The following is a 10,264-nucleotide window of genomic DNA, read 5'->3' as shown; positions in this document are numbered from 1 at the left end:
AATTTTTCCCTGCGACGTTCACTTGCAGAATTTATCACTTTTCCAGCGGACTGAATTTTTCCCATCAACTTTTCTACTAAACTAACCGACATACGCGCGCAGAACGTATTTCTACAATTGTCGTTGCAGCTCGCGTCTACGTATCGTAGGATTAACAACGTCTCCACTGATTCGCTTTCCAGTTGATACATCCGCAAGCGAAGATAGACAAGTTTGAAATTTCCGAAAGGATGCCGTGCTCGTCTACAAACGCAGTGATTATTTCCAGCTGTCTAATTGAATCGGCGAGTTGAAGAACAGCGCGTATTCGAAAGCCACGTTTTCAGACATTTCGACGAATAGCGTTAGTTTTGCCTTTTATCGTCAACGCTGTTAATTTTACAGTGCTCTCCCAATGCAAATACGGTCATGCCAACTCAGACGAACGTTCATGTCTGTCTACCTGTGGTTCAACGTTATTCCTAAGTCTCTTACGATTCAAATAAAACCATTAGACCCGTGCTGTTGCTGAGCTCGACACATGTTGCAGTTAGGAAATTAAAGAAAATAATACAGTGGTAAAAGATACTACTTAAAGCAAACTCATCATGCCGTTAAGAGAATTTTAGTCGTCGTCGTCCTGTCTGTGAACAGCAGCCTTCCCTCAACAAATTTCTCGATAGAACGTCAATTGTTCGTTTGATGTTCTTAACGTGCTTCCTTAACTTGTTCACATTTTGTTAAACTCAAACGACTATCATATATCGTCTATGTATTTCTAGAGTAATTTTTCGCATTGGCGTGTAGTTTCACGCGTTTACACTTCGATTTTAATATTCCTCGAAAGTGTCTAATTCGGGAGTTCTGCTGTTCATCGACTCATCCGATCGATTCTCTTTAATCAAATATAGCCTGCTGACAACTATCTTCTCGCAAATCTCTATGTAACTTTCTAAATGTCTCATGAATAATAATTTCCTGTATGAAGCTTTAATGGTCGACTTTTGATCAGCTGCTGGAATGCTTAAGTAATTATTGAAAGCATGCGTCTAACAGTTAATTAGTGCGTAAAATAATTCATTTCGATAAGGTTTGCGATGCTTTTAAGCGTTAATTATTTATCGATGTTCCAGAACGTATACGCGTGGACCACGAAACGTCTGTCCTTTTCCCTTCTCTCTTTCTTTTTTCTTTTAAATGGAATAAAGTTTCGAATAGGTGTATCGACCGGTTCTAGCGATCGACGTTGGGAGCCAGCAGACTGCCAGGCTCCAGAATCTCGAATGAATTATTCCTCGCGAAGCTGTTTCTCCGAAACGATTAGGTATTCCAGTCATTTGCATGTCCAGACTTTGGTCTCCATTATTTTTTACTTAATTCCGAAACGAATCCACGATTTATAATACTCTGAGACAATTTCTTCCGAAAACCAGTTCACAGCCGTGTCTTCCCTTTCTTCCATCAACAAAAAGACACGAGCGAATTTTTTCTCGCAAAATTTCGTATTCCCTGGAAGAGTTTCAGAGGTATTTTTCTTCGCTTGAAAAATCTCACTCTGCGTAGAGGCAATTTTAAACGCTAGGAGAGAATTTTGCCGAATCTTTATGGGCAAATCGTTAAGATAAATGGCAGGAAGCTAATGCGCTATCGATCAACGTTCTAAGAGTTTCTACGCGTTTGACAAAATCTACGATATTTGCTAAATGTAAATATGGTTCGTGATCGATGAAAGTACGTTGCTCGTTTCGGTTTCGATTCGCCGGGACATTCGTGAGAATTAATAGCAGTGAAATAATTTTCTGTCATAATGTTGAAAATAAAATAGAGATATCGATGTTTCGAATGGATTGGATCAGGCGTCCAAATACTTATACACGGTTGTATATATTATACGAAACATTCTGAAATCTCGTTAGCACTGTGGCGAGACACGAGTATCGCGATTGTAACAGTAAAGTTTGAAAGCAATTCGAAGATGTGTAGGGAATTTACAAGACATTTATTGCAAACGTACAGTTAGTAAAAAATTAGTAGAAATTACGAAACGTTCGAATTTTGAAGCATCCGATTAGCATGGTCTAAAAAAGATGGTCTCGTTAAATTATTATTTTAATTATTAATATAGCGAATAATCGATCGTTCCAATATTTTTTTCTTACTATTTCCCAACTTCCATGCACGTTTTCAAATTCGTTAAAAATTTGTCCGACATCGGTCATAGTCTTGCCTCGTTACAGTGCTAATGAAGCTTCAGAATGCTTTGTACAGTATACGCATAAAGAGTTCCTAACGGTGTTCCAATATTTCCCTCAGCCACGGTATATGCATTTTCAGACCGCTTTCAAATTTTACTACCGCAATCACCATAGTCTCTCGTTACAGCGTCGATGAAGTTTTAAAATGTTTTCTACAATGCACGCTGAACGAGTTGCCGAAAGTGTACGAATACTTTCGCCGGTCACCGTGTATACGTTTTTCGACTGGCTTCATATTTTGCTATTATAATCACGATAAGCTCTGGTGCCAGTGAAACTTCGAAATGTCTCGTATAGTATACGCGTGAAGAGTTGCCAACAGCGTCGGAATATTTCCTCGAGCCACAGTGTACACGTTTTTAGATTCGTTTCAAATTCGACCATTACATAATCAAGATAGTCATCTTGCACGACAGTGGCAAGGAAATTTTAAATGTTTCGTATAACGGACAGAGTATGTTCGTAGAAAGATTTCCGTGCCAGCTAACTGTGGCAACAGTTTTGCCAGCTATTGCGGATATTTTAAATGTTGAACGTGAGATAGAGCGAGCGGTTTGTTAAACCGAAAGTTAGCACGAAATGATTTATTTCGCCTCGAACGTGCGAAAAGCGACGCTGCTAGCGAATGCACGGCGCATCAGGCCCGTGCACTTTGGAATGCAAATTCCTCCGCCACTTTGCGCGCCACCGAGAAAATTTTCTCCCGTGGTACGTGCCCTGAGTTTCGCCTTGTCTACTTCGATTTATCTCCCGCGAACGCCTCTATCGCTACTCTGTCCTCCGGCTTCTCGGAACAGCGAAGAAAAAATATAACAGTGGCGTAGAATTTCATTCCCTTTCAGTTCCATTTTCGAGCGCAGCAACCTTTCTCTCGGGATTCCACGTCAGTTTCGTGCGTTGAAATTTTCGAGAGTCGACGAAGAATACGGAAGAATTTAGGAGCGAGAGAGTTCAGGCTCGTCATTCGTTACCTTTACGTCTTGATGGTAAATTTCTTACAGCGATCAGGATAAAGTAAATCTCACGGACTGAAGGATTCTCAACGAGTAACTTGGATAACGAGTGTTGTAATATTTTGGACAAAATTAAAAGGTTTGGCTGTGATATGTTTCAATTTGTTACAGCACTAGCGACAAGATATAAACGGTGAATGTTTGAAGGAAGATTCGAGCATTCAAGGCAGTAGAATTTTGGAACGATGCAAGATTTTGTAATTTTATTCAAGCCCCATTTAAAAATACACCGGTGACCTTAAAATCTAGCGAAATACGAGCCGCAGAAAAATGTCAGGCTTACCGTCGTATCTGCTCCTCAAAATCAAATAAATGTTTCTCGTATTTGTTCCCATCATCGATAATACGAAATGTCTCAAGTCAGCTGAGACGTGCTGCATATAAAATTACAGGGAATCTCTAAATAAAGAAACTTTTATTCGAATGAGTTAACAGGTTGAAAGATCAGGTTCTGTCGTTCATGATTCACGAAACTCTATTCGCTAAGCTAATCGCTTTACCACGAGTTTGAGTATGACGCAACTTGGCGGACCTAGCAAAGGCCAATCGGAATTTTTGTGCGATTTCTCGAGCGATCCCAAGTTTCCACTAACTTTTCGACCAAACGAACATAGAAGAGGAAGAATCATCAACTGGTTGGCAGTAACGCAATCGGGTTATCGATCAGGTTCTAAAAATATCCGATAGTTAAATGTGGTTTGCCGTGTTATAACGGGTTTCGCGGACCACTTGTCCTTGTTTCAATGAAGAAGTCGTGTTGCTCGATGGAAACGGTCAAAGAGGAAGCTGATCCAGAGGAATCCTCAACCTTCTTCTCTCGGTAAGTGTCAAATCGATTTTTCTTCTTTAATTACAATCTTGCATCCGGCATTTCCTCTGTCATTTTTAAACAATTTCAGCCGATACTCTGGAATTTGGCTGGTGTCCGATTTTCTTCAAACTTCGCTATACACAGGGTGGTTGGTAACTGGCGGTACAAGCGGAAAGGATTCTAGGCGAAAAAAGAAGTCGAAAATATAGAATAACAATTTTTCGTTCGAGGCTCTGTTTTCGAGAAAATCGACTTTGAATTTTCGCTCGGTACGCGTGCACTTTATCGCGTCTCGTTATGACGGATAGTTGTCTCGATGGAAAAATGAAAAAAAAATTTTTTATTCTATATTTTCGACTTCTTTTTTCGCGTAGAATCACCCCCTTTCCGCTTGTACCACCAGTTACCAACCACCGTGTATAAAAAGGGTTATTTAAAGGGGTAGAATATTATGAGAAAATTGTTGCAAACAATTCTGCAGATTGAGTGGTAGAAAGTAAACAGCAAATGGCTAAAAAATAAGTTTAACGTAAGATTTATTAATATTGAATTGGAATAACGAAAGATAATAAATAGAGAATAAAGAAAAGAATGGAACTTACTGGCCATTTGGCTCGCTGTCGGATAAAGAGAAAAAACTTGTTGGAGTGTGTTCACGCTCCTTATTCTTTACAAAGATTTATCACCGCTGCTGATGCTTGCTTCCGTATTGAATGAATTTTCTAATAAAAAACGACAAAATTGAGTCTTAGATTAGGTTCAGGTTTAGTTGTAGTATAAAGTAAAACATATTTACAACACTTTTTTCTAATGATTCCTAAATTGATTTTAAAAATATAACAAAATATAACACGAGTTTTAGGTTAGGTTTAGGTTTAGGTTCAGTAAGGTTAGAATCACTCAGAATTGTTTGCAATATCTTCTTCCGTGACATTTTATCTTTTTAAATATCTACACTGTCACTTGATCACACACTAAACGAATTTTCAAATAAAAATGAAGAAGTTATATAGTTAGTTTTAGGTTAGCTTTGAGTTTAGTTATAATGTATGGAATTGAGGGTACATAAAGTTGCGTACGACGATTTTTTAAATGATATTGTACCCTTTGAATAGCCACGTTCGATATACCGTAGTCTAAGAAAAAATCGAAATTGTACAGTATTAACCAATTTCACTTAATTTTTCTCGCGCGATTTTAAATTCCAAGCATAAAAATGCATTATTCTCTTTTTCTATCGTTAACGAAGAATGGCACGTCTATCGACTTCATATCGGATATAAAATCGATTTCCAAGGTAGAAGCGAGGATTGGCTGCACTCTTTTATCGAAAAATAAAAGTTCTACGACTTGTCATCCAACGTCTCGAAACGATCTGAATAAAAATCGACGAGTATAGGTTACCAACTTTCCTGTCTCTTCTTTTTCTATTTTCCTTCAAGCTACAGTGGCGTGCAAAAATTTCCAGATAAATTTTTCGCTTTATATTCGAAGAGCGACATCTAATATAATTTTAAGTAATATTGGGTATAAGAGTGCGATAAGTAAAAGAATACATATACTACACGTACACATGATACATACACATACGATACACGAACGTTATATTGTCTAGCTATACAGGGTGGTCCATAAGTCACTTGCTCGGTTTAAAATCTTATAACCTCTTCTCTATCGTATACCTGTAAATTTTTGTTTCAGATTCGTGAAGTCTGTTTCTTTGGAAATTTGTAACAGGAATATTTATAACGGAGCAACGAATAAAAATAAGCGAATTTTATTTTCGAAATCAATGTTCCATCTTTCCAACGCTGTTCCAACGAAAAATGTCACGCTTTTTCACCCAGATAAATATATTAATGAAGAAGATACCAAGTTTTGGGTCATCGAAAACTCAAAAAATTGTTCATCAGTTGCTGTTTATTATTACGTCGCAAAGAGTAATCGGACCTTATTTTTTTTTTTCAGAATTTTCACTCGCTGCTCCATTGTGGATTTTTTCCATTATAAATTTCCAAGAAACCAAACTTTGCAAATCTGGGACAAAAATTTAGAAAGATTTAAAAAGATACTGAGGAAGATTTAAGAAGAAAAATAAAGTTGTTATACAACTTTTAAATGGAAAAATGTCTCACGAGCCTGTATCAGATGTATAATATCCCTTAAAATTCTTTATGAAAATTTAACTGGCCGGAAACTTTTCCACGCCACTGTATTTCCAACATTTTACAAATTTTCTATCGTGAATTTAGCGTCGTTTTTGTACGATGTTTTTAATAAACCTTCCTTGTCCTCGCAGGCTCCTTAAATCAGCGTCCTAATTCCAGCTCGTCAGAAGTTCGTTAATTAGGGCCCTCCCCCTCCTTCTAATTGGACAGGCGTTAATCAAGGATTGTTAATTAGCCTCTTAATAATCAGGTCTTCCTTGGCTGGCGTTTAATTAAGGCCTCGTTAATTCGAATTTTCGTTTGCGTCAGGTTAATCGGCATTCGTTAATCAGGTTTCTGATAACAATTGAAATTTCAAGTGGAATACGGACGCGATTCCATTCCAACTTCGTCAATTTCGCAATCGATTATCGATCGCGATCTCTCGTATTAAAATGGACATACAAATGAGAAAGTACGAGATGCTATTAAAAAGAAACCGGGCTGGTTTTATAAATACTTATTAATTATTCAACGAATATTTTATAAATATTATCAAAGTCCCAATCTAAACTTGATTACCGTCTCCTTCAAAATAATCCTTTTCTGCGTTGGTATAGCGATCAGATTGACTCTCACATGTGTCAAATAATTTTCGAAAATCATTTTGCCCATCTACGTTAACAGTCTGTTCTTCAGAGAGCAGCGCTTACCAGACAAATTAAAGCGCGGAGCTCAAATCTCAATTTTATTTCAAATTCAATTCAATTTCAATTTTCGAAATAAGAACAGGTCGTAAGGGGCTAAATCTGCCGAACCTACGAACAAATACCTTGTAGATTCAGTCCCTTGTTTCTATTTCTCAAAATGAAATTGGAACTCAAGGCACGACATTTCGACATTTTATAAACTTTTATAACAAACAAACATTTTACAAGCTTTTATAAACTCAGACCGATTTCTATTAAACACTTTTTATACTTGGAACACCTTTAAAGTTCGTTCCGATTTTTAAGGAATTTGATCGACATAAGGAATCATATTGAAAAGCTTTTCGACGAAAAATCTGAGAGGTTCTTGAAGGATGGAACGTTCGAGTGGCGCGAAAGATGGAGAAAGGTTGTGGAACAAAATGACACCTATATATATAATTCAATAGATGCATATCGAATCGAAATGTAAATCGGAACGAACTTTCCCAGCGACCAATAGCACCTCGTACACTTGACAAATTTCCAAACTCGATTTTCCTGAAGACGAAGCGTCATATGAAAAGATTTTGTATTATATTTTCTTCTTATTTTTTCACAAGGAATCACCTAGTGCCCGCCTGTACACGTCGTTGTCGTTGAAGCTTGTGTAATTATTTGGCTATTCGTTAGGGAGGAAGTGGAGGACCGGAAGTGAAAGGTGGAGGAAGTCCTCGAACTTGTAGTAATCGTCGTATCGTTTATTTCATTGTAACTACATTAATTTCTCTTATACATAGCATCATTTCTCTGCTCTCTTCCTCTTTCATTTTTTTTTCTTTTTTTTTTTCTTTTTCTTTTTGGTTTGGTTTCGATTTAATCATTACGTACAACGGTGTGTAACATTTATAATATCTTTATCTTTTATTTATTTTTGTTCTTCGTAACCTAACAACGTTTAACGCGACGCACAATTTCACAGAATTTGTTCTCCCTTTCTCTCTCGCATGTTTTATTCTCGTAGTACATTCTTTCACGCACGCATACACACGGTTTCATTCTCACCCTTGCTCTTTATATACTCTTCTTCCCTCTTTCGTCTTCTTTTCTTTTTTTTTTTTTTTTTGCTCCGTTAACATCCCTTCCTCTTCTACACCTTTTCTTTTTTTGGGCGATTTTTTGTCTTTTTTTCTTGTTCCTTAATTTTCTGACTTTCGCTGTTTCAGCCTGTGCTCCTCTTTTTCTTTACCTCGAATTCTCGTCGACGAAAAGCGAAAGCGCGAGCACTCCGTGCAAGTGCATTGTTACGTACATACATACATATATATATATATATATAATATATATTCATATTATATATAACATATATCGTTTTATATAATATATATAATATATAAAAATCAGTTATATATATAGAATATGTCTGCATATGGTGTTATATCATTATATATATTATATACAGACATGCACGATTCTGTCCACTATGATAGTCGTTAATTAGCGTACTAAAACAAAGTGAAGTTTCCTTCCTTTTTCCCTCATCTCTCTGGAAAACTATGCTGTTCTCCTCTTTCTATCCTGACACGCGACTAAAGCATATATATGGAAAAGAGAGGTTATCTTCGTTGAGCACATTTTATTTTATTTTGTTATTTTATTTTATATTATTTTATTTTATTTCCTCGTTTGCTTACACCTCGAAATGCAGTGGAACATGGGAACCATAGAAGACATTCGAAAAAACAGGCAAAGGAGGTTAAAAGAAAATTCGAAGAACTCTACGAAGATATATCTCAAGAAAACCTTTCCTTAAATTCTCTGATAAAAAGACGATGGTTCTTTGTTTAAAGGGACTATTAAAGGCGTCAGAATTATTGAGCACACAACGATTGGCATGAAAGTCTCTAAAACGTGTTGGCGCGCTGGTCTTGTCTTCCTTTGATTCAGCGAAGAGATTAACGCTTCTTCCCATCCCTTGCATTATTTCCTTACCGTCCCCTGCATTATTCGCGTTGCACGTGTCCGAAGCTATCGGATGCAAGAGAATCTAATTTCCTTCAGCATGATCGATAAATGAATCTACGCGAACGACTCACCATGCTGGATACAGTTACGATTAAACTATTATACTGCCGTGTTAATTCAAACAGGCGTATCTGGTCGAAGGCTGGTTTCCAGGAAAATCACTTTTATCATTTAACAAGCAATCGTCGATTTCACATACGTCCAAAATATAAAACATTCTTACGTGTATCTTCGCTTTCCTTGTTTCATATGCATATAAATAGATTATTTCCGTTCTATCTGGCAGCAATAACTTCGCTTAAACGAAAGTCGCAGATGCTCCCTTTTCGCTTTACGCGGCGGTACACGTCAAATCGAACGAGACGTGTCACATTCTGCACGTTTATTATTGAACAATTTGTCGTATTTTTCATAAGAGTGGCAGATATTCCATGGAAAAATAAAGCAGGGATCGTTGTTTGTTGGATCGGAATCCGGCTGTTGGCCCACTTAGGTCGAGTTTGCCCCGCGGAAACGATCAAAGGGGTGGCTTTGAAGCGTGCTCGGGGGTAAGCCAGGTGTGTGCCTGTATGCACTCGTATTCATCTGTTCTTTTCACCGTTTCCATCTTCGCCTCAAAGTATACCGAGCCTCGCGGCTTGCTGCGCCCTTCTCCGCGTTTCTTTTTTTCCCTTCTCTCCTTCTTTTTCACTTAGGTGCGCGCTGACGGGGATGAAAAAAGAAGGAAGCAAAAGAGCGTGAAATTTCCTCTTCTGCGGGCGGAATAATTTAGGCGACTCTCGACTTGCCACGGACGCCGATACGTCAGCCTCTATTTTTAACTTGTGTCCGCGAAACATCCCGACGAAACACTTCTACCACCTTCGATCGCAACTTTCCCTTTCGCTCGCGCTCCAAATTTCTCCTTTGTACGCTGCATCAGTCTCTTTAGCTGCTATCGACTTTCTTCTTTAATCTCATTCATTTTATCTATCGTCTGTAAGGATGCGGGGATTCTTGGTAATTTTAAACGAAATTTTTTTTTTTGTCAATTTATCAACAATGAAACGCTCGACCAACGTTAGAATCCGACGTAATTTGAATGTTCATGTCGATCCGGAATATTACATTCTTCTTTTTAATAATGAGATTATCGAGCGTCGATCGTACAATATTTTGTACAGGCGTTTCCGATCAACTACGTCGGTGTTTCCAAAGCGCGAATTTTTAGAAACATTGCCAGACTGCGGATTTCTATGAATTCACGAAGAATTGTGAGATGCAAAAATACGTAGAAAATATACAGTGGCTACGTAAAATACAGTACAAATTACGTACTAGTTAATTATTTTCGATTACAATAAAT

The sequence above is a fragment of the Bombus bifarius genome, unplaced genomic scaffold, assembly GCF_011952205.1.
Source record: "Bombus bifarius isolate JDL3187 unplaced genomic scaffold, Bbif_JDL3187 scf7180000007974, whole genome shotgun sequence".
NCBI classification, from domain to species: Eukaryota; Metazoa; Arthropoda; class Insecta; order Hymenoptera; family Apidae; genus Bombus; species Bombus bifarius.
This window is presented reverse-complemented; position numbering follows the sequence as displayed.